The following is a 24608-nucleotide window of genomic DNA, read 5'->3' as shown; positions in this document are numbered from 1 at the left end:
ATAACGTTTGATTTACATTGAATTTTGTTAATTTGTAGTTGTAAATAATGGCTGCAGTTTATCATGTTCGTATCTATAATGTTTCATCATATACTTTTCATATCTTTTTCATACTTTAACTTTAGTCTTTTAAGTAAGTAATCTTTGTAATAATGGAAGTAATAAGTGACGTATTTTAATCATGTGACGTTTGAACTTAGTAGCACATATGTTTTGTATAAGTAGCACGTATTATTTATGGAGCCTACGGAGGTATGTGGTACCCAAAGGAGCAGTTATATGCCCTGACTTATTTGTTTTGCTATGGTGCTTACCATATGTTATATATTTTAGCTTCTTCCGCCAGACGATTTTTCCTGGTGATGTCATAACCCGGAAGTACAATGCCCGGGGTTCACTTGTCTTCACTCGCCTGGATGTGATATTCCCAGCGCAGAGCTTACATCCCATGGTTGTGCCGTAAACCGCAAAGACGCTGATTTTTGTTATCCTCTGAAGTCAGCTCAGGGATGCAATCACCTACCACCATAGAGAGCCAACACGGAATCAACGTATTCACGGTTTAAAGGGACTGAATTTAGAGATATGTTTTGTTTGTGCTACTTAAAGTTCACAATTAAATTAAAGAACTGTGTCACGTCAGATTAGAATGGAACTATAAGAACTTTTGTATCTAGAGATACTGAACTTTTTTTTTTCTTCGTATAATCAGTTTTTTTTTCTTTTCATATCTATTCATTGTTAATAATCATCTTTTGTAAATAAATTTGTAAATATTGTAAAGGGTGTTGATTTGTTCTGATGGTTACTGTCGCCGGTACGGCCTTTCCTGTCACACTATTTAGATACCACTTCTGTTATTTGAATTGCATATTTAGCAAAATTACATGTAACCTTCTCCGGCTATTTAGAACATTTGTCATTAAGTTTCAATATTATTTGTTAATATCACTGTTCGTCATATTACTACCATGCAATGTTTTTCCTCATGGGCTTCTTAGCCTAATGGAATGAAATATAATAAACTTGTAAACTTGTATATTAAGGTATGATAAAAGGTGTAACAAATAATTATCAGCAAAACTATTGGTTAAATAAAACACTTTTTGATTGACAAATTTATTAATTAATGGGTGAAAATGTATTGCAAATAATTACCAATAAAACATATTATAGTCGAGTCTCATTATGCTCGAACCCGGATCGCTCGAATACTCCCGTTCGCTCGAACTCGTCGTCCGGTCCCGATCTTATTTCTCAAATATTGTGTATTGTTCGACTCTAGATGGCTAGAACACCGATAACCTGTATGGTCCATTGAGCTTAATTACAATGTAAATCACACCTGATGGGTCGAACATACAATTGTCTGCCACATATCTTTTCATGATACAAACAATTCGCACCTCTATTACACGCTGTTATTTCTTATGTCAGTACGCCACTGCTGCAAGTAACAGTCTAATTATTTTAAAACTCTGGCAGACGAGATCAATATTACGTTTGATGACGAAAGTGAAGATTTTTTAGTGAAAAAGAGGTCGCCGGATGACTTTATTTTTGATGAATTAGACACTATTATAATAATTGCTGAAGTTCAACGCGCGATTAAAAACCAAAAGCGCGCCAAGCAGGCTCAAGTGATGACATGATTAATGAATATTTCATTGAGGCTGGGGATATTCTTGCTGCACATTTGGTGGACTTGTTTAACATTATATTTTCAAGTGGTTATTTTCCGTCTGCTTGGATGGATGGAATAATCATTCCTTTGTTTAAAAAAGGTGATGAAAATGACGTAGATAATTATAGAGGAATTACACTTCTTACAGTAATATCAAAGTTTTTTACATCAGTACTAATTACTAGACTTACAGACTGGTGTGAGGCCAACAATATAATTACTGATTCGAAATTCGGATTTTAAAAGGGTTTCTCTACAACGGACGCCATGTTTTGTTTGCACGGGCTAATTGAGCATAGTTTGAATAGTGGTAAACGTCTTTTTCATGGTTTTGATGTCTGATTCTATAGAAGACCTTCGGCAAAGTTTCTATGAGCTCTACACATTATATTATGAACGATGGGGATTAAAGGTGAACACTGACAAAACTAAAGTGATGGTATTTAGACGGCGGGGTAGACTGAAAAGAAAAGAACAATGGACATTATAACGGAGATCAATTAGAAGTCGTTGACAACTTTGATTATCTTGGCACAGCTTTTAACTCAAACGGGCGTTTTGATTTAAATACGCAAATGTTAGTAGGTAAATCGCTTAAAGCAATGAACACTTTATTATTCAATACCAACTTTGATTTTACACCTAAAACCATGTGTGGTCTTTTTGATTCATTTTGTGTGTCCATTCTTAATTATTCGGCAGAAGTATGGGGTTATATAAAGTGTTAAGAAATTGGGAGAATACACTTGAAATTTTGTAAACGTGTTCTTAATGTTAAAATTTCTACATGTAACACCGGAGTATACAGTGAACCTGCCCGTTTCCCATTATACATATAAGCCGTTTTATTAGAACCATTAAATATTGGTTTAAGGTTCTTAACACGAAAAATTGTGTAATAAAACAATATATGCACTAACGTTAAATGATGAGAAACAAAACTGGGCTCAAAATGTAAAACCTTGTAAACATAAATGTGAACACTTTTATACCATATTTTAAGCAACGGTTGATAGATACTTTTGTACAAAACTGGAACAGTAGTTCAATTAACAATAGTGTATTATTTGTTTACAAAAATGTGAAGCAAGACTTTGAATACGAGGAATACCTTAATACGGTGACAAATAAGAGGTATAGACATTTGCTGACCAAGTTTAGACAGTCTGCACATAAACTGCGCATTGAAACTGGGAGATATGGCCAAAATAGACTTGAAAGAAGTGAAAGACGTTGTGACATTTGTGGAACAAATGATATTGAGGATGAGTTTCACTTCATTCTGAAATGTAAAAAGTATAAAAATGTTCGAAAACGATATATTGATCAATATTATTTTGATCGTCCTAGTGTATTTAAACTTGTTGAATTGTTTTCATCAAAGAATGTGCAAACCTTGAGCAAATTAACTTGTTTTATAAACTGTGACTTAAAAATAAGAAGTAACATAAATAGCTTTCTGATAAACAGTCAGTATGCTGTTTTGTAACTCTTTTTTCATTTTTATTATAAATTTGTAATGTGACATCTTTGATATACATGTACCTATTTTATTGAGAAAAAAAACGTACCCAGCTACCTTAACGCATGCTATGATTTAACTGTACCTATTTTCGTGATGATAGAACACGTTTTTTATCTTTTATAAGAAGGGTACCTGTTAATGTAACCTCATTAAAGACTATCATGACTGAGAATGATGTTAAAAAACTGACCAATTTGAGTCGATTCATATCAACTGTTTTGAAAACCGTTAAAAACCCACCTGGCAATTTATAACCTTTAAAATCTTAAAATATACATGTGTATATTCATATTGAAAATAAATGCTACCTATAGTTTACTGACAGATATTTATTTGTTTAGTTACACTACTTAATACTTTTGTATCACAAATGTGTATTATACATACTTGCTTATTATATGTACCTTAAATCACATGTATTCTGTGAAGAGTGAACAATAAACTGAAACTGATAAAGTTTAGGAATGTGGTGTAGAAAGATTGTCTAGACTACACGGGGCATTTCTTTGCTCCATTGCGTTTGAAAAGGCTGGTTGGCCGTAATTAAACTTAAACATTGACCGATAGTGGTAGACATAAGGATTGTATTATAGCTATTACACAGGTAAGAGTATATTTTTATCCTGATATCAATGCATATGTATATCGAAGATTTCAGCCATGTACCCAACAAATTGTAGTTTCTGTTCATTTGCTGATATTCAGGTGGTTGATAATGTTTTGGACCTGAATAATAATTTTTACATCAAAGTATTTTTGCTATAATTCGCAGTGCGTACTTCGGATTTGTCATAAACACTTAAACTAAGATTATGTAGTGGTAAATCATACATTAAAATCCTACGGGATCATTTATACATTTAAATAAATAGATTTACGTCTATGCAAGTATGCTTGAACAAGATATTTTGCACATTTTCTCACTATTGCTTGAACAAAATTTGCAAAGTCTGTCATTGATGGCTTCACCTGTATACCTTCCTGTCTTAATACGAAGTGGGAGTATTCCACATCTGAATTGTGCGACAATTGATCGTTCATATTTTGACACATTTAACTTAACATAAGTCTCCAGTTTTGAATACATCTTTTAACTGTTTATAAGTTCTCGACTTGGGGGTATTTCCGACGGTGTTTTTCCACTGACGGCTATATAGATCAATCAGTCTCTGTTCTGCCACCCGAAGGTCAATTATTTCTTTGCTATTGTAAACATTCAAGAGATCGAGAGAGGTCATTATAACCTTAATCTCACTGCACCAGTTATTGTTGCACCTTTCATAGTCATATTCGACTCTTTTCATACAAAATATATGCGTTCAAATAGTAAATAAAACAAGATCATCATTAGTTTTTGCTTAACGTTAAATCACATTATATACACTATTAAAGTAGAGCAATCCCTTTTTCAACACGAGACAAACCTGTCCTGATTTTGTTATTTTTTGTTTGTCGTTTTTCAACAGTATTTCAGATTTTATTAAATTTAAATATACATTTCCAATATTGTTCCTTAAATAAATCTATAACAGAATATATGAAAACAGAAAAAATTCATCAATGTTGCTAAAATGTGATTGACCAACTTCAAGTCCATATATATATACGTTTCCAATGCGAATTCTATTTCCTCGCTGGCCAAGTGGATACGTGCTCCGTTTCGTACATTTTCGTCGTTAGTTCGATTCCCTGACCAATATGTTTTATTTTATTCTTTATTTAATTTTTGAAACTGTATTTAATTTCTTACTTATCACTTTGTAAGACAACTGAAGTTAGTTAATCAAGATCTAACTTTTTCATTAATTGAAATAAATATACCTTGTTACCAGGATAAATTCAAATTAGTTGAACCGTAACAATTTATTGTATTTCGTGTAAGTTAATGTTTTAGCTGCTACAATCTCAAGTTCGTTTATTTCTGCCCCTTTGAGTACAACTTTTATCCAGGTTTGAAGTACATGACCCTCCAAAGGTATTTTATATTGAAAGAAGAAAGAAGGAAAATTGACACACGCTAGTAGTAAGCTTATTTTAAAATGAATACGTCCCCAGTGTGAAAACGAATTTTTCGACGGTTTTTAAAATAATTAAATTCTGAAAAAAAAACGACAGTTAAGATCAATATTTTATAAATATTAAGCTTTTTTAAATCCTTACCAATATGTAAATACGAAATGTGATCACATGCAACCAATCGACGCTGTTTATTTTCCAATACAGGTACAGCTCGTTTAAATGGGTCAACCGTGTTGATGTACTTATAAAATAGACTGGCCCGGTTTATAGGTTGGTCAGGGCTACGATATGTATTGTATTTTACTGTCCAAATATTTCTATAAAGGGCTTCTTCCCCTTCCGTTTGGGTCCGTCTATGTTTACAAACACGTTTGTTCATTTTATGGACTGCAAATCCAATATAAGCTTTGCAATAGAACTATGACGGATTATCTTTGAACATCCCTGGACTTATTGTACTCAACTGCCACATTATCAAAGTTTATTAGTTTTTTTAGTACAGTCCATAAAATAAACAAACGTGTTTGTAAACATGGACGGTTCCAAACTGAAGGACAAGAAGCATTTTATAGAAATATTTCGATGGCAAAATACAATACATATCCTTAGCCCTGACCAACCTATAAACCGGGACTGTCTATTTTATAATACATCGACCGTGTTAACCCATTTAAACGAGTAGTAATGTCAGTGAGAAGAAATTGTTTACAGACTAAGGATTGTATAGCTATTTTTACACAGGTAAGAGTATGTTTTATCTTGATATTAATGCACACGTATTCTCTGATCATTTTGGCTGATAATCGGGGGCGCAGCTGAACCGAAATATGCACCATGGATGGGTGTGTGGAGTGGGGAGGGGGGGGGGGGGTTCTGGGGGCATGCTCCCCCCCTGGAATTGTTTTAGCTATATATACAGTCCGTGTCTGATAACTTCAGAGTGACTATTTTGACGAGTCCAAGTCAGGAGGGTAATCGATAATTATCATTTATCTAAGTAAACACTTTTATATTATACTACTAACTGAAACGCTTACTTTAAAGTAGAAGATTAGTACCGGTCGTAGAGAGTTAGCCTTACATGTGCGATTCTTTTATATTTCCGTTGTCGCGTTGGTTCGAATCCCACCGTGATTTATACTTTTTTTAAATCCTTTATCTATGTTTTAATTACAAATACTTTTTTTCAAAGACAATTGAAAATATTCAAAATGCAGTAATACAGCACTATGGTATACAATAACGAACTAAAATATGAAAAAATGATGATGCTTGAAATAACCTCCAGAATATTTTGTAGTATGCATTAAGCATCATTCTTATACTGAACAGTGTTTCTCTTTGCAAAAATACGTGGACACCTCGGACATCTTGACTACACTAATACTGGCAATATACCAGAGAGAAATTTAACCTGCACGGAATTTCCGAGTGTTTCCGTGACTATGCATTCATAATACGATGTGTTTACATAGAGCTGATGCTTGGTCCCCTTTGAACAGAAATGAATTCAATAACATTTCTATCTAAATAAATAAAAATATATTCCAGGAGAAATGAATGATTATGGTTGTTACCCTGAAAGAGAAACAACAAAAAAAAACCCCAACAACAACATTCTCCTCGATTAGAACCCACGGCCCGCAATATTCGATATTTCAAAGACTAATGCTTAACCACTGAACTACCGGAACTGACTGACCTGTTGCAATAAAATATACCTAACATTATTGTTTATGTAAGCTGCTTTACCTATTTTGTTAGTTCTAAAAGTCCAGAAAACATAAACAAACGTGACGTCACTCCGAAGTTATCATACACGGACTATAGCAACAGTATTTTCAAAATACGGTTAATGATTTTCGAGTGATAGATCGGGGAAATGTTTTCGCAAACAGAAGTCTTTAAACTACATTGTAATTATTTCTCAATGGTACTAGACATTACACATTCTGTATAAAAAGTGCACATTTTAGACAGGCTAATAGTAAATGTATCCCTGCTCACCATCAGTAAAACTGAGTGTTTGTTTATTTTACTCAACGTTGAAATTGTTGTTACATGCTACATTTGTATTTTTTCCTGTACCGGAATCATTCAAATGTTTGTTTTATATCAACATTGTGTTATATACTTATATTCCCCTTATTGTATAGAAAACTGCCTAGGTAAAATAAAAGAAATGTTCTGTTCTGTTCAGCGAAAAAAAACTGTCATTACTGATATTCTTGCAGTCTCCAGAATTCGTTTATAATAAATTGAACCCGCTTCGTGGTCTCGACCTAAAAATCATTTTGGCTTTGACTGTCTGTTACATTTATGGTTGTTAAGTTGATGAATAAATACTAATTATATTGAAGACCCTTTAAGGTTAACAGACGAAGCAATTTTTTTTTAAAAAAAAAATTCCGACAATGTAGATTCTAAATAAATAGAGGATATTTGCTTGTTTTAGTGTAAGGTCGAAATAAATTTCACCGAGTGAATATTATAATGCAATATTTTCACGAGTGGCGAAGCCACGAGAGAAAATGTACATTACATAGGCGTAGGAGCAGGGGGCGGGGGGGGGGGGGGCAGCGGGGGCCAGGCCCCCCAAAGCTAGGAGAGGGGGGGCCAAAGTATAGTTTGGCCCCCCGAATATTTTGGAAAAGAGATATAAATTGCAGTCTTATATAACATTTACTTAGCATCATATAATTCTTTTCAATGTGATTTCTGATCTGCATTTTGCCTTCCCTTGTATTCTGACTAAACATGTCTCTTTCCCTAGTGTGAGTACTGAAATCTGTACGCGCCACGCCAAGAATCGTTTACATTTTATAAAAATAATATATCATTGAGCGCAATCACTACAGTTCCGGTTTGAGCGTCTGCAAAATCAATGTAGGCCTAACTATTAAGCCTGTTTACGCATGTAAACGCAGGGGTTCCATTTGACCCGGGACCCCGGGTCCAGACCCGGGAGATTTTCAAAAGACGCTCAAAGGACCCGGCAGAATACTTGCCTGTGCGTCCTTCGGGACCCGGGGGCATTTTCCTTTGATAATCCTTTCTCTTAGCATTAATTTCCTGCAGTAAAACTATTTCCACGATAGACACGTGTATTCAAAATAAACACTCGCGGTCATGCCCTCCTGCCTTTCTGCCTTTGATCTCTGCTAAATCCCGCCCTTTCTCCTGTAGACATGCCTCGCTGAGTTTTTTATCAGCAAGTTACGTCACGGCGAGTGCACATAGGTAACAAGAATCAATGAAGTGTTGAGATTATTTGATAAAGCGAATCATGTGTACTGTCAAAAAAGGCGCCAATTATTAAATTATCGTAAGCAGCTGATTACCGAGCATGTGAAAGGTGCCCTGCAAGGTTTTTTCATGCCAACTTTAAATTAGACCATTGTTTAGTGATCATATCGTAATTTCAACAAGAAACTTCACAAATTTTGATGAATTTTGAAAGCAAAAATAAGTTTAGAAATGTCCGTTCACGGTCTAATTACCCCCAGATTCATATCATATTTCCAAAACTTCCTTAAAAAACTTGACTTTCAATGCGTTTTTAATTATAATATCAATCATTATATTGAGGAACTTATCGGCTGACTTAGCTTGTTTTCGTAAACGAGCAAAAAACGACATTCGAGACATTCTAAATATACCAGTATCGATTGTACATTTTGTGTAATCATTTATAGAGATTAGCAGCTGTATTATAATTAAAAATTTAGATGGAACATGAGAGAAAATTAATACAAAAGAGACAGAAATTGAAAAAGTATATTTACCAATATTGAGATATAATGACCTAAACTGACATTTACTTATGCTCATATAATGTCTTTTTATGTTTTCTTAGTAAGATTTCTTCCCTATGATCTGAATAAAACATAGTCTTCTATGGACGTTGGACAGCGCACTCCTGTATTTTAAATGACCCTCAAAAATTTTGAGGCCCTAAGTTCCGGTGACTCTGCAATTTTCGGGCTCTAGTAACCCCTGTAAACGTTATGTATTTTTTTTGTTTTTCATTGTTCATTCAAGGGAAATGATATTTCCACAACTTTATACCACAATTAGACAAATGCAGTGCTAATTGATTGTATGTCCAGGGCTTCAACAGAAGAATGTAAAAAAATGGCACACTTAATTAGAACAATACATAATATGACTGATTAGACTGATTAGGACAGTTCAGTGCCTAGTCGTATGTGTATCATCAGAATAACTCAATGATTGCTAAAACATAAAGGTTTGAGAGGCCTATGGCCCAATTAATCCCTGTACAATGCTTTGAGGCTTTGTCACGAATAATGTACTGAGGATACCTTGCCGCTAACCCCCCCCCCCCCCCCCCCCCCCCCCCCCACACAAACCGCCGGTCGAAAAGGTTTCCCCCCCCCCCCTCCCCCAAGTTAAACTTGCTCCTACGCCCATGCATTATGGTGTTCACGAGTAAAATATATTTCGATCTTGCACTGAAACAAACAAATTTTCTATTTATTTTATACATTTTCAATGTTTTAACCAAACTGTATTCAGTTTCTCCGCGCAACGTCACGTGCATCGCATCAAAACGTCATAATGTCGTGACGTCAGGATGTCTTTGTAGAAAAAACTATAAATAGTTCTATTACGTTTCCTGATTTCTTTTACAACTGTAAATATTTATGATCCTTTTATTATGTTTATGCATCTTTACCTTTACTGAAGAATATTTTGCAAGAAAATTCCTATCATTAATAATTCATATCATTTCGCATTGAAATGTAGTTTCGTACTGGTCAGTGAAAAATAAAAGTGATATTTTCAGTGAAAATATCAATTTTATTTCACTGATAAATTTCAGTATTTCACAGTAGAGCATAAAATAAATGGGAATAATTCATTTTTGACACCGCGTATTAACTACCTCCTTTTGACACTAACAAAGGGTAATGTTTTTTGTAATGGTTCGGTAATTATTCTTACTGACGAGACAATCAGAATAAGTCTGTTTACTCTGAATCCCCCTTAAGTCCAACTTTTAATTGCATCTTTAGAAGAAAAACAACACTTTTTCGTAGTTTCACTTCAGAAAATAAAATGTACACACGTGCGTCAGCTCAGCTACGCGCCTGATGATTAGTCACTGATCTGTCTAGCAATACAGAGTCTATATAGGTTTTACTTCCAAGTATTTTTGCTGAAATTCGCAGTCTCATGTTGAGGATGCGTGCATTTGATGAGATATTTTCCGAATACGTGATTGATTTTTGTCAGCAAGGTAAGTAATTACTACTGAATTTCACTGCTATAGAAGAATAGAACATTACTTTTGATAAACAGGTAGGCCTACTGTGTATTTGCTTTGACAAGTGTCACATGCGTAAATTCTGAGCTAAAATACGTAATAAAATGGCCACCTTATCATTCGTGTATTCGCCTTGAAAGGCGGAAGGCGAACACACGACAACTGAGCTGTTTTCGACCTTTCGTTACTTCGACCCGCCGACACGAACACACGACAAATGTTTCTTGTAGGGTCTGCCTTAATACAGTAATGTGCAGTAATGTAGCAAAATGATGCGTAATGGCGCAAAATGGGGCGTAATGTATATATAAATTTAATACCAGAACTGAAATACTTGAAGAGTGCATATGAAACATTTTCTATCATAAATTGAGAAGATTTTTGTATAAAAGGTAAAACATATTATCTAGATAGCATTCAAAGCTCAGGGCGGCGTAATGATGCCCCGTAAGACTGGTAGAAGCGTAATGTATGTATAGATTTAATACCAGCTATAAAATACTTGCACAATGACATCTTAAATGGAATACAAGACATTATCTTTCATAAATTGATGAGAAATATCATTTTATAAATGGCAACACACATTACTTGATAGTATTCAAAGGTCAGGTTGGCGTAAGACTAGTGAAAACGTAAAATAGGTATAAATTTAATACCATCGATAAAATACTTGCACAGTGACATCTTTTATGGAATATAAATCACTGTCTTTCATGAATTAATGAGAAATATTATTTTATATGTGCTAAACACATTAATTCGCCGGGTTACAGCAAAAACTAGTATCTACACATGCTTGGTAAAATGACTTTTTAGCTCACCTGAGCAGTGCTCAGGTGAGTTTTTCTGATCACTCGATGTCCGGCGTCCGTCGTCTGTCTGTCTGTCTGTCTGTAGTCCGTCGTCTGTTAACATTTAGCTTGTGTATGCGATAGAGGCTGTATTTTTCAATTAATCTTCATGAATATTGGTCAGAATGATAACCTTGATGAAATCTAGGCCAAGTTCAAAAATTGGTCATCTCGGGTCAAAAACTAGGTCACTAGGTCAAATCAAAGAAAAACCTTGTGTATGCGATAGAGACTGTATTTTTCAATTGATCTTCATGAATATTGGTCAGAATGATTGCCTTGATGAAATCTAGGCCGAGTTTGAAAATGGGTCATGTCGGGTCAAAAACTAGGTCACTAGATCAAATCAAAGAAAAACCTTGTGTATGCGATAGAGGCTGCATTTTTTATTTGATCTTCATGAATATTGGTCAGAATGATTGCCTTGTTGAAATCTAGGCTGAGTTCGAAAATGGGTTCTCTCGGATCAGAACCTAGGTCACTAGGTCAAATCAAAGAAAAACCTTTTGTATGCGATAGAGGCTGTATTTTTCAATTATTCTTCATGAATATTGGTCAGAATGATAATCTTGATAAAATCTAGGCCGAGTTCGAAAATGGGTCATCTCGGGTCAAAAACTAGGTCACTAGGTCAAATCAAAGAAAAACCTTGTGTATGCGATAGGGGCTTAATTTTTCAATTGATCTTCATGAAATTTAGCCAGAATGATTACCTTGAAAAAATCTAGGCCAAGTTCGAAAATGGGTCATCTGGGGTCAAAAACTAGGTCACTAGGTCAAATTGAAGAAAAACATTGTGTATGCAATAGAGGATGTAGTTTTCAATTGATCTTCATGAAATTTGGTCAGAGTGATTGCCTTGATGAAATCTAGATCGAGTTTGAATATGGGTTATCTGAGGTCAAAAACTAGGTAACTAGGCCAAATTAAAGAAAAATCTTGTGTATGCGATAGAGACTGTTTTTTTCAATTGATTTTTATGAAATTTGGTCAGGATGATTGCCGTAATGAAATCTAGGTCGAATTTGAATATGGGTCATGTGAGATCAAAAACTAGGTCACTTGGTCAAATCAAAGAAAAAACTTGTGTATGTGATAGAGGCTGTATTTTCAATTGATCTTCATGAATTTTGGTCAGAATGATTGCCTTGATAAAATCTAGGTTCAAAAACTAGGTCATATCTAAGAAAATGCTTGTTTTATCGCAAGAGACCAATTGTTTGGTCCAATCTCAATAAAAATTGGTCAGAATATTTGTTTCCATTAAATCACTAGGTCAAACATGTTTTACACTGTTATGGTGTGTTTCTTAGGTGAGCTCTTGTTTTACATATATACATGTATTTTGGTCATTTGCACATCGTCACAAATTTTTAGACCTATAGGAAATGTCGTTTTTTGAGACATTGATTTGTGACCAAACCAAGTATTGATTTTCTAGAGATTTTCCGAGATCATAACCTCGTATCTTCATATACTTCCTACACTTCCATGCATATATAGTAAAACAAATCAGCAATAAGCACGTATTTCAAAATACTATCACTTTGCATGAACAATTTCTTCTAAACTTAACTCATTTACTAGAGCAAAAACCACGTTTTTAGAAATACGAGCTTTTTGCTGGAACAATATGGAGTGCCATTGTGTATGATTTTGGAGCAAAAACAAAGCATGAAAATTTGCAATGCAACACGTCAGTGATAAGTTAACAAGCAGTTGGTGCAGAAACCAACTATTTAAAACTGCCGGGTTTTTGCACTGACAGATTTTCGATTAAATTGCTTAAATGTCAGCACAACTCTTGTATAAACAGAAATGACAGTTTTGCTCCAACCATTTATCAAAATTTAGCATCAAGTAAGGTTACAGAAACAATTTAATATATAGAATTTCAATTTGCAGTGTAATGCTCCCATTTTCAGTTTGGAGAAGGTTAATGTCGGCTTTATAATTGCTTTTTTAACTGTAACTGGTTTTCTGCAAACTAGTCAAGGTAAGAATATTTTATTTCAGACAAATTTAGACTATATTCAATATTATTTATAGTAAATTGATAGACAGTTTTAGGGTAATAACTTCTAAAAATCCAATATAAATATCTTGTTTTATATTTTGTTTATAAAAAACAAATTATATTTTGTTCAGTGTAACGCTTAAACAGAACACTCCTTATGTAATAAATGTAACATTTGAGAATCTTATAATTTTCATAGATGTGGTCTGATTCTTCAAATGAAGGACAACCGATAGAAGATGTGATGGAACTAGAAAACGAATACACACACAGTCAAAGGTGCCAGACTGAGTTTTGTAACACAGAAGGCGGAAATTCAGCTGTAGAAAGTCAGCAATATAGCGGTGAAAACGTAGCAATAACAGTAAAGGTTGAAATCAAAGATGGTGGAAATGATGCTTGTGACAACTGTATATTACCTGAAAATACAAGTTATAAGCGACACAACATAGTGATGTATAATAACTTTGACAAGGGTTATAATGGTGCTCGGGAAAATGAAATAACAACAATGATTACAAGTAATGATAATGAAACGGTGCAATGTAACATAGTGATGGACAGTAACGTTAACGACAGTGAAAATAGTGCGTATGATAGAGAAGTACTACCTGAAAATACAAGCTATAGAAATGACGCAATACGACGTAATATAATGATAGACAGTAGCTTTGAAAACCAAAACAGTTCAAGTTACAATAAAATAACACCAGGAAATACATACAAGCAATAATGATGATGCAGTGCAAAGTAACATAGAGAAGGACAGTAATGTTGTCGACGGTCAAAATAGAGCATGTTACAATGAAATAACATCAGGAAATATGGTGCAGTTCAAAATAACGCAGGGATGGACAGTAATGTTGAAGACGGTCAAAATAGTGCATGTTACAATGAAATAACACCAGGAAATAAAAACATGTGACACAGTGCCAAGTAACAAAGTGATTGACACTAATGTTGAAGACGATCAAAGTGTATGTTACAATGCATTGACACCAGGAAATACAAGTGATAATGGTGACGCAGTGCACTGTAACTTAGTGATGGACAGTAACATTGAAGACGGTCAAAATAGTGCATGCTACAATGAAATAACACCAGGAAATATAAGCAATAATGATGATGCAGTGCAATGTAATACAGTGATGGACAGTAACATTGAAAACTTTCAAAATAACGCCTGTGACAATGGAATAATACCAGGAAATTCAAACATAAATAAGGAAAAGAAGGTAGTGAGTGACAGTAATGTTAATGACGGTCAAAGTATTGTTTGTGGCACTGATTTTGCACCTGTAAATACCAGCAATAAATACAGTACTGTTCATGGTAACATATTGATTAACAATGATATAAATGAAAGTCAGAATGTTACATGTTATAGTGAGTTGACAAAGGAAAATATCAGTTAACAAAATAACGACAGTATGAAAAGTACAAGAAAATATCGACGAAAAATGAGGCAAACAAGAAAGTAACTGAAATACGTATCTTCTGGTACAGACGACAATATTCCCCTTAGTGTCTATGCACAGAAACAAGCAAAAATGTGTGGTACCAGTGATAACGACGAAACATACGTTCCAGTATAAAAAGACTTAAACTCTACAGACACGGAGTTCTACTCTGATGTATCTGATAAAACTCGAAAAAACATTGATTTCATGCAAACTATCAAGGAATCATTTACACAAGCAAAGAAACGAAAAAATGACAACAACAAAAAAATACAGAATGTGAAAGATATCAATATGGTTCAATCATTAGTGCAGAATGCCATTATAAAAGCAAACGAAGGAAGGGTAGACCAAGTTTTGAAATGCAATGGATTGAAGAGACGAAAGATCTTGCGTCACGGCAACTGCTTTTTTGATGCAGTTTTATTCTCGGGTAAAATAAGTGGAACAAGTCTTGAATTGCGTCAGTCTTTATGCAATCATCTTGAAGAGCATGCCGAGGAATATATGGGATTCCTCTTAAACTCATTTAATCCAGAAGATGAGGAATCATTCATTATGATGTATTTAACAGAAATCGAGCACCTGAAACAAGAAGGATATTGGTCCAGTAAAGTAGCTGACTTTCTTCCACTTGCTCTTGCCAACATGTTTGGTTTCACATTGATAATATACACAAGCAAAGTTGACCAGCAAATGATTAAAATACAACCTTCACTAAATATTGCATCAAGTTCAAACACAGACGAAATATGTCTTGCCTACATATCAGTACCAAATGTTCTTGAACACTATGATGCATGCGAAAAACAAGAAAGTCTACCGTTTGCATGGACAATGAATGCAGTAACTGCTCTGATGCGCAAAATAACAGCCCGGATGAAATATTTATTACAACGCCAACATCACCAGAAGCAACATGCTCCACGCAACGAGATATGTGTACTCAAAGAAAGAAAGCTTATCAAACCAATCAGGAAAAAAACATTTCGAAAACGTAAAGCTACCCCTGAAAATTGGAAACGAAACATACGCAAGTCACTAAAGTTGAGTGGCAAAGATTATATATAAGCAACTAGAAAACATGTTTCTAAGAAAACAATGAAGGATTGTGACTGTTCACACTGTAGATACAAGTGCAACAAAAAAATGTACCGATGAGGAGAGAATGAGCATATTTGAAACATATTGGGCTATGGGATCATATGAAATACAAAAAGATTTCATCTGTGCCAGAGTTCAAGAGAAAGAAACCAAATCATTTTTTGATGAAAGTGGGCAAACTGTTATCAAGAAGAAACAAATAGCAAGACATTATTTATTTGAAATCAATGGAATTAACATTCGAGTCTGCAAAAAGTTTTTTTTTTCTAAAAACTCTAGATGTTGGCGAAGCATATGTAGTACATGCACTAGCTAATAAAGTTGCTGGTCATTTTGAGGGAAATGAACGACGAGGAAAATACCCATCAGCTTAAAAAGCAACAGATGAAAGTTTAGGCAGTGTCATACAGCATATTGGGTCTTTTCCTACTGTAGCCTCGCATTATATCAGAAAAGAGGCGAAGCGCAAATATCTTGAATCAAACTTAATGATTAAAAAAATGTATGATCTGTATACAGCGTCATGCCACCAAAAGGAACAAACACCAGTGAAACTGTCAATGTACAGACGAATATTTAATGAGGAGTTTAATCTCTCGTTTCATGTTCCTAAAAGATCAATGCAATTTGTGCGCAAAATACCATGTAGCTGAAAAAGATGGTGTGTTAACAGATAAAATGAAAGAAGAGTTCGAAAAACACCAGCAGTGTAAAATAACAGCTCGGGAAGAAAAGGAAAAAGGCAAAAACTTAGCCAAGCAAGACGGTAAGATACACACATGTACCTTTGATCTACAATCGGTGCTGTACACCCCCTGTAGTTTAGTCAGTGTAATGTACTACATGAGGAAGTTGTGTTGCTATAATCTATCAGTTTACAGTTTGAGAAACGGCAACGGATCATGTTATGTGTGGTCAGAGGTTAATGGGAGGAGGGGTTCCTGTGAGATTTCGACGAGTGTATACCTTTATCTACAATCTCTACCACAATCATTTGAAACTGTAGTATTATATTCGGATGCATGTACAGGACAAAACTGAAATCAAATTATGGCACCCAGTCTGCTGTATGCGGTAAACACAATCGAGAATATTAAACAGATAGATCACAAATTCCTTGAATCTGGCTACTCTCATATGGAATGTGACAGTATGCATGCTGCAATCGAGTTTGCTAAAAATAAGATACTCAGATAAACATTCCAAGCCAGTTTGACACTGTGATAACCATGGCCAGACGTTACAAGCCGTACACTGTTGTGCCAGTAAAATATGGAGACTTTATTAATTACAAACAACTTAAAGCAAACAACATCAAGATCAAACATTCTGACAGTGGAGTGAAAGTAAACTGGACGGAAATGAAGTAGATCAGGTTTACAAAAAAAAAACAATTCACAGGCTTGTTACTTCAAATATGGTATGACTGATAAGGATTTTGAGAGGATACAACTCACAAAAGATAGTCAACTACCAGTCAAAGACCCACTACCGAAGCCTTATAAGAGCAAGCTTCCAATATCAGTCGCTAAAAAGAAAGACCTCTTAAGCATTTGCAAAAAAAGGAATTATTCCCAGCGAGTTTCATGATTATTTCAAGTCTCTTCCAACAAGTCAATCGACAAAAGAAGTGCTTGCAGAGCCAGACCTTGAGGAAAGCGATGTAGACACAGATGATAATTAAATTAAGTGAACTATTATTGATGAAAGCGGAAAAATAAATAATACACAGATTATTTTACTATTTTTGAATGCTAGGAGTAAAGACATATACCAGATAACTCGACGATATTGATCGCTCTATGCTTCCATAATGATTGGTTATTGAAGAAATGTGATTTAGATATTGTTAATTTTCTTTCTTTAACACTGTTAAATAAACAGTCAAGTATTCTATATACTGTCATTATAGTAATCCCAAAATCTGCTATAATTGTTATGGCAAAATATTATCTCTGAAAATACTGTGTTTCTACTCAGGTTTTCGCTCCGTATTTTTAGCTCACCTGAGCAATGCTCAGGTGAGTTTTTCTGATCGCTCGATGTCCGGCGTCCGTCGTCTGTCGTCCGTCAACATTTAGCTTGTGTATGCGATAGAGGCTGTATTTTTCAACTGATCTTCATGAATTTTGGTAAGAATGATTGCCTTGATAAAATCTAGGACGAGTTGGAAAATGGGTTATCTGGGGTTAAAAAGTAGGTCACTAGGTCAAATCAAAGAAAAACCTTGTGTATGCGATAGAGGCTGTATTTTTCAACTGATCTTCATGAAATTTTGTCAGAATGATAACCTTGATGAAATCTAGGCTAATTTCGAAAATGGGTCATCTGGGATCAAAAACTAGGTCACGAGATCAAATCAAAGAAAAACCTTGTTAATGCGATAGAGGCTGTATTTTTCAATTGATCTTTATGAATTTTGCTCAGAATGTTTGCCTTGATGAAATAAAGGTCAATTTTGAATATGGTTCATCTGGGGTCAAAAACTAGGTCGCTAGGATATATCAAAGAAAAATGTTTTGTATGCGATAGAAGCTGTATTTTTTTAATCGAGGTTGATGAAATTTAGTCAGAATGATTGCCTTGATCAAATCTAGATCAGATTCGAATGTAGGTCATCTTAGCTCAAAAACTAGGTCACTAGGTCAAATTGAAGAAAATGCTTGTTTACACTTAAAAGACCACATTTTTGATCCAATCTTAATGAAAATTGGTCAGAATATTTGTTTCCATGAAATCACTATGTCAAACATGTTTACACTTTTATGGTGTGTTTATCAGGTGAGCGACCTAGGGCCATCTTGGCCCTTTGTTATACATATGGTTAGTGCGTAAACCACTCAGTTTTAGTTAGTTACAAAAAAGACAAAATCTTTGTAAAAATTAAAATCAATGATAGAGAAATCGGCCATAAATCAGCCAATAGTGTACGGTGTATGAGATATCAACGAGGAAACAATGCCCACGTGTTATGCTTATGATATAGATTGTACAATATGCTATCTATCTCTATACACGCAGTTTCGTTATAGTTTTCCTATTGGTAAAAAAAAGCATATTTATGTCAAGGTAATAACAACCATCTAAAACAAGCAAAAACTAGCTTCAAGATTATTCCGGATTTACATAAGAACCAATACTGTTAAACTGAATGATTCGGAATTTTTATGACAAGAAATTAGGTGACGATATCGGGAGAAATACATTTATCAAATGGTAAGGTCATCATTTTATAAGATTCTACTTAGGATTGACTCATTTTACTCTTTTCAGAGCATATACGTAGTAACTGATTATTAAAAGTTAGAATCCCGGTTTAGAACAAAAGCCTAATCGGCGAGGCGCATAGTGCCGAATGGATTTAGGTACGGGGGAGTGGGCGCTCTGCTCATGTGAGGGGGATCCCCCCTTGAAAATTTTGCACTAGATATATATATAAAATGGGTGTCTCTGATGTATTTTCTTGTCTAATTTTGAGGTACAGTAGTGGGTACATCCATCGTTTTATGGGGTAAGGTTGGTTTCTCCCTTGAAAATTCTGAAATAAAGGTGTGAAATGATGGCCTATTGTGCATTTTTTGTGTAATTTTGAAGTACGGGAAAGGGTTCATCCATCGTTTTAGGCGGTGGGGGTCATGGGGTTTCTCCATGCAAATTTGAAATATAGGTATGAAATGGCGGCCTCTAGTGTATTCTCTCGTCTAATTTTGAGGTACGGGAGAGGTACATCTAGCGTTTCAGGGGGATAGTGGGATCGCCCTTTGGGGAAAAAATTGAAATATAGGTATGGAATGGTGGCCTCTTATTTTTCTTGTGTAATTTTGAGGTACGAGAGGGGTACATCGTTTTAGGGGGGTCTGGAGGTTCCTCCCCCCTGGAAAATTCTGAAATATAGGTATGAATGGTGGTCTCTGGCTCATTTGTTTGTCTAATTTTGAGGTACAGGAACGGGTTCATCAATCGTTTTAGGGGTGTCATTGGTTGTCTCCACCTGAAACATTTTGGGATATAGGTATGAAATGGTGGCCTCTGGAGCATTTTTTATCAAAATTTTGAGGTACGTGATGGGTACTCAAAATGTTGTAGGGGCCGGATCTCCCCTTCGAAAATTTTGAAAAATAGTTATGGTGGCCTCTGGTGCATTTTGGGTCTGAATTTTGTTATTCCTTTGCCAAAATAGCTGGGTGCAACTTTGATGAGTATAGGTCACTCCTCAGCCAACTGAAGGTTGGGGGCACGGGCCCCCCTGGATCCGGGCTTGCTTTTTATGTATAATAGTAGAATATAATAGTTACTTTGGTTTTGACTAACCTTGTTGAAAAAAATCAACCACGTTTACGGAAAATATCTTATCACTTAATGGCAATATCAGGTGCACGCATCACCACCGTGAGTCTAACTAACATGCTGGCTAAAGGTTAAGATCCATTGCCCCAAAACCCTTCCCACCCCTTAAAAGTCCAATTCTAACCTCCTCTGCTGCTAAACATTTTACCATGGTTTTTAGTGAATTATTGAAATATTAGAGTGATATATATCTGGTATTTTAACATGAAAAATATGAAGAAACTATAAAATGAGTAAATTTAGTCAAAACATGAAATAGAAAGAACATGTATTTGTTTCGCATATAAGATCAAAATATATTTCACTCATGAACACTATACCTTACATTTTAAATATTACATCTGGTATTCATAAAGCATCTTAAGTATAAGTTTTGACTTAAGTTTAAGATTTTACTTAAGTTTGTGGTGATTTCAACTTAAGTCTAAGTAAAAACTTAAGTTCTAGTCATAAAACAGCTAAAACTTAAGGTACGTAAGAAATGACTTAAGTCAGAAAATAAAATAGCGTGGTGAGTACGATTAAAGTGTTGTTTTCACATAAAAAGCACTTTAAAAATAATTGTGCATATTGTATCTGTCTGAAATTAATGTTGTTTTTTAATGTTTTCGTCCACAATAAAAAACAAGAAATACTTATTAAGTTGTTTTATGAATAACAAATATACTTAAGTAAAATAAATTTCTAACCTAAGTAATACTTAAGTAAATAATCAATTTCTTATACTTATACTTAAGATGCTTTATGAATACGGCCCCTTGTGTTCACTCGTGAAAGATGATATCATAATCTTACCCTGAACAAACAAATATCCTCTGTAAAGATAATGACATAAGGAGAAGGGGGTGGGGACGGCACTCCGTGGCCAAGTGGTTAAGTTCGCCGACTTAGAATTACTTTTCCCTCACCGATGCGGGTTCGAACCTCGCCCAGGGCGTTGATTTCTTAATGTGGGGAAACCATCCAGCTGGATTACGGAAGGTCGGTGGTTCTACATAGGTACCCGCTCGTAATAAAATAATGCACGGGGACACCTGGGGGTCTTACTCCACCATCAAAGCTGGAAAATTGCCGTATGACATATATTAATTCGGCGCGATGTGAAACCCAACAAAACAAATAAAAAAAAATAATATGAGGTAAATTAGCACAAAAGGAGCCCCGGTTTCCAGCCGTGAGCCCCTCAGCAGATAATAGCTAGAGTTGTTATAAAACGTTTAACCTGAACAACATTCAAACTTGCTTTTGATTATGATCTATATAATTAGTGATTTTAGTCTAGTGAATAATATATTGTTTAAAGTCACTGAATATAGAAAAATAGCATTAATTTACAAATTATTTCTAAAGTTGTGTATTTGGAATAAACAATTCCTAAACTTTCAAAAGAAAAAAGAAATAGAACTTCCATTAACTAATTATTATTGTCAAATCCTGAATATGTGAGAATCTTTAAATAAAAAGTGCCATATACAATTTTTTATACAGCAGTGTTACATACATGAAAAAAAAATGAAATTTTTCTTCTGTCACTTTAGTAAGAAGTAAGGTAACTTCATAGCCGTTAATGCATTACCTTGTATAATGGAACCATACACTGAAAATGCATAAACCCTGCTGTAACAGTGAGCAGTCAACTGCCAAGATCTAGCTAGGCCTTTAAAGTTGTTACCTGATTTACTTTTACATGTACAATAAATGTACGTATGTATTTTCAAGGCCATGTTAGAGGTCATTAGTAGTAGTCTACATCTCTTTGGTACGGTGTTCCTTTTGGACAATCATGACTTTTTATTTAATACTAAACCGCGATGCACGGTGGACACGCAAAGGACCATTCTATCGCAAATAGAATATTGCATCAATCGTTTTTCCCTAACTGCAGAAATGACCTTAACAGTTGGGAAAACTTTGGGTAAATGAACAGACTCAATAAAACCGAGCCTGCAACATTTTCATTTTTTGTCGAGTTGAACGACCTGTGGAGTTCCTACTTTGTCTATTTTATTATCACAGAAGAGTTGTTTGTGCCGTATGGCGGCCCGTACCTTAAGTCAGGGCTGTTATATTTCGCTCTTCTCTGATCGTTCAGCACGACTCTTATGTTGTGCTATTGGTACTGTTTATTTTTTCGGCTTGACCATTTCAGCCTGGATGGTTCCAATATTCCCGCTTTCATAGCTTTGGGTATTGTATAATCATCCCTTGGATATTGTGCCTGCTTTTTAAGTTTGTCTTTTGACAGTTTCTGTGATATGCAGGCTCCGTAACCTCAGATCCCCTTTCTAAATTCCGTTTTGTTTTATTTTGCCCATTGTTTTCTCGTTTTTGTACTTGTAACATGTGTAAATGTTGAGTTCTGATCAACCCGGGGCTAGAGGGCGTGGACGGTAGCATGCATTTCCACTACCGCCCATGAACAGGCTCAATCAAACCGAGCCTACAACATTTTCATTTTTGTCGTGTTGAGCGACCTGTGGAGTTTGAACTTTTTCTATTTTCCTATATGGGCTGCTTTACATTAGTCTAGCAGTTTTAGAATCACACATATATTTCCAGATTCGACGGTTCCTGAAGAGTGAGTGAGTGAGCTGGGTTTTACGGCGAATCTGTTCTTGAAGAAGCAGGTATGATACTGAAGACATTTTCTAAACAAAAACATCCTAAAACGTAACTGTAAAGATTTAATCTTTAAACTTACAATGTTAAGGTCCGTCCCAGGTTAGCAGGTTTTGCCCATTGGTGTCTTGTTATATCTAATACAATGTTACAATGTGTTTCAACACAGCTAAAGAAGCTTAAACTTGTTTAACTACTTTGCTGAATATTTCTGAAAAAAAGTCCTTGTAAATTTATTCTGTTTAAAATAGAAACAAACACGAATATTTAGAATTATTTCAAAATCTGACAATGTATTATCAAATCATAGCAAGGATCAACTATTGAAGTAACTTGAGGGTCCACTACTCGGTAGAGATATTAAAGTATTTATACTTGAAAAAAATACTTTCAGCCAACCTTTAGAAAACTGACCATCGCACTACTAATATAATCTCACGCTTTTACTTTGTATTTGCAGAAACAGGAAAAATAATAGAGATGGCTACATACGATCCTAAAGGTAAGAAAACGAAGGATTCTGAAGAAGGGGAAGAAGATGATCTGTTGGACGTGATGCCTGTGAGTGATTAAATCAGCCAGATACCTCCCTATCTTAAAACTTTTGTAATCAAATATTTTTTCTCTTAAAATCTCAATCTCGTCAGTCTAAAAGAAACATTTTAAAAGAAAGCGGTTGCATAACGAAAACAAGCCAACAGAAAGTCAAGTCGTTTAAGTTATTAAGAAAATGGCACGTTTGGTGCTTTTGACTTAAAGGTACATATTTCGTACTTGAAAACATGAACTAACTATTATATAATTCATGTAAACATAGATAAAGACTTTATTTGTATTAACAGTACTATGTATTAGGTTAAAAACAGTATAGACTATATACATATAAACTGAACACAGTACAACTGTGTACTACCACTGAAAAACTGGAAGGACTTGAACAATCGATTTTACTGCATGGTATTTAATTATGAATGTAGCTCTACATACACAATTAATTTATTTAGAGGGAGTTAAATATATTTTTTTGATAATTTTCCACATTTAAAGTAAATAATCTAAATATAAAATATTTTAGTGAAAGATTGCAATTGGATATCTTTAATTAGCTCGTTAACGATATTAATCCCATTGCCTATGTTTAAAAAATCTATGTTGAATAGTTAGAAATAACCTAAATATTTGTTATAAATCAGATGTTTTGTTATAGATGCATATTCGTGTAAACTCTTTCAGGGCAGAAGTCCGAAAAGAGAATACGGTTTCAACGCCAGAAGTAGCATGATTCACAAGTTAATTGATGTTGGCTGTTAGCGGCCAACTTTGGACAACTCAAAGTCGTCGTTTCTTCTGATGCAAACCATTTATCACACGAATTGGTTTTAACGTGTTCATGACAAGTCTACATTTTTTTTAAGCTCGTTGATGATCAATGGTACTCTATGAATACAAATTTGCTGTTTCATGAAGAAAGAACAAGTTGAAATCATCAAAGAACAGAGCAATCAAAAAATCAAGCTACGACCATCGCTGCAGGAAGCTTGGAAGTTATGCAAGGTAATTAATACAGAAAGAGAAGGTTGTTTTTGAAGTATTACGCGATTTGTCTAAGGCTGTTATTGTTGTTTCTAATGTTCAGCCTCGGTTTCTTTGGGAGTAATGCGACAGCTTCACGGAAGAACTATCGCAAAA

The 24608-nt window shown here is 34.7% G+C and overlaps 1 long non-coding RNA gene across 1 annotated transcript; it reads left to right on the top strand.

Annotated features, from left to right (window-relative positions):
- Positions 1-3516: 3516 nt before the first annotated feature.
- LOC123552327 (uncharacterized) lies at positions 3517-24279 on the top strand. Its single transcript, XR_008370711.1, has 5 exons — positions 3517-3813; positions 5433-5969; positions 22860-22927; positions 23380-23480; positions 24153-24279. It is a non-coding gene; the product is annotated as an uncharacterized LOC123552327 (long non-coding RNA).
- Positions 24280-24608: the final 329 nt, after the last annotated feature.

This window comes from Mercenaria mercenaria, chromosome 4 (genome assembly GCF_021730395.1).
Source record: "Mercenaria mercenaria strain notata chromosome 4, MADL_Memer_1, whole genome shotgun sequence".
Lineage (NCBI taxonomy): Eukaryota > Metazoa > Mollusca > Bivalvia > Venerida > Veneridae > Mercenaria > Mercenaria mercenaria.
This window is presented reverse-complemented; position numbering and strand designations above follow the sequence as displayed.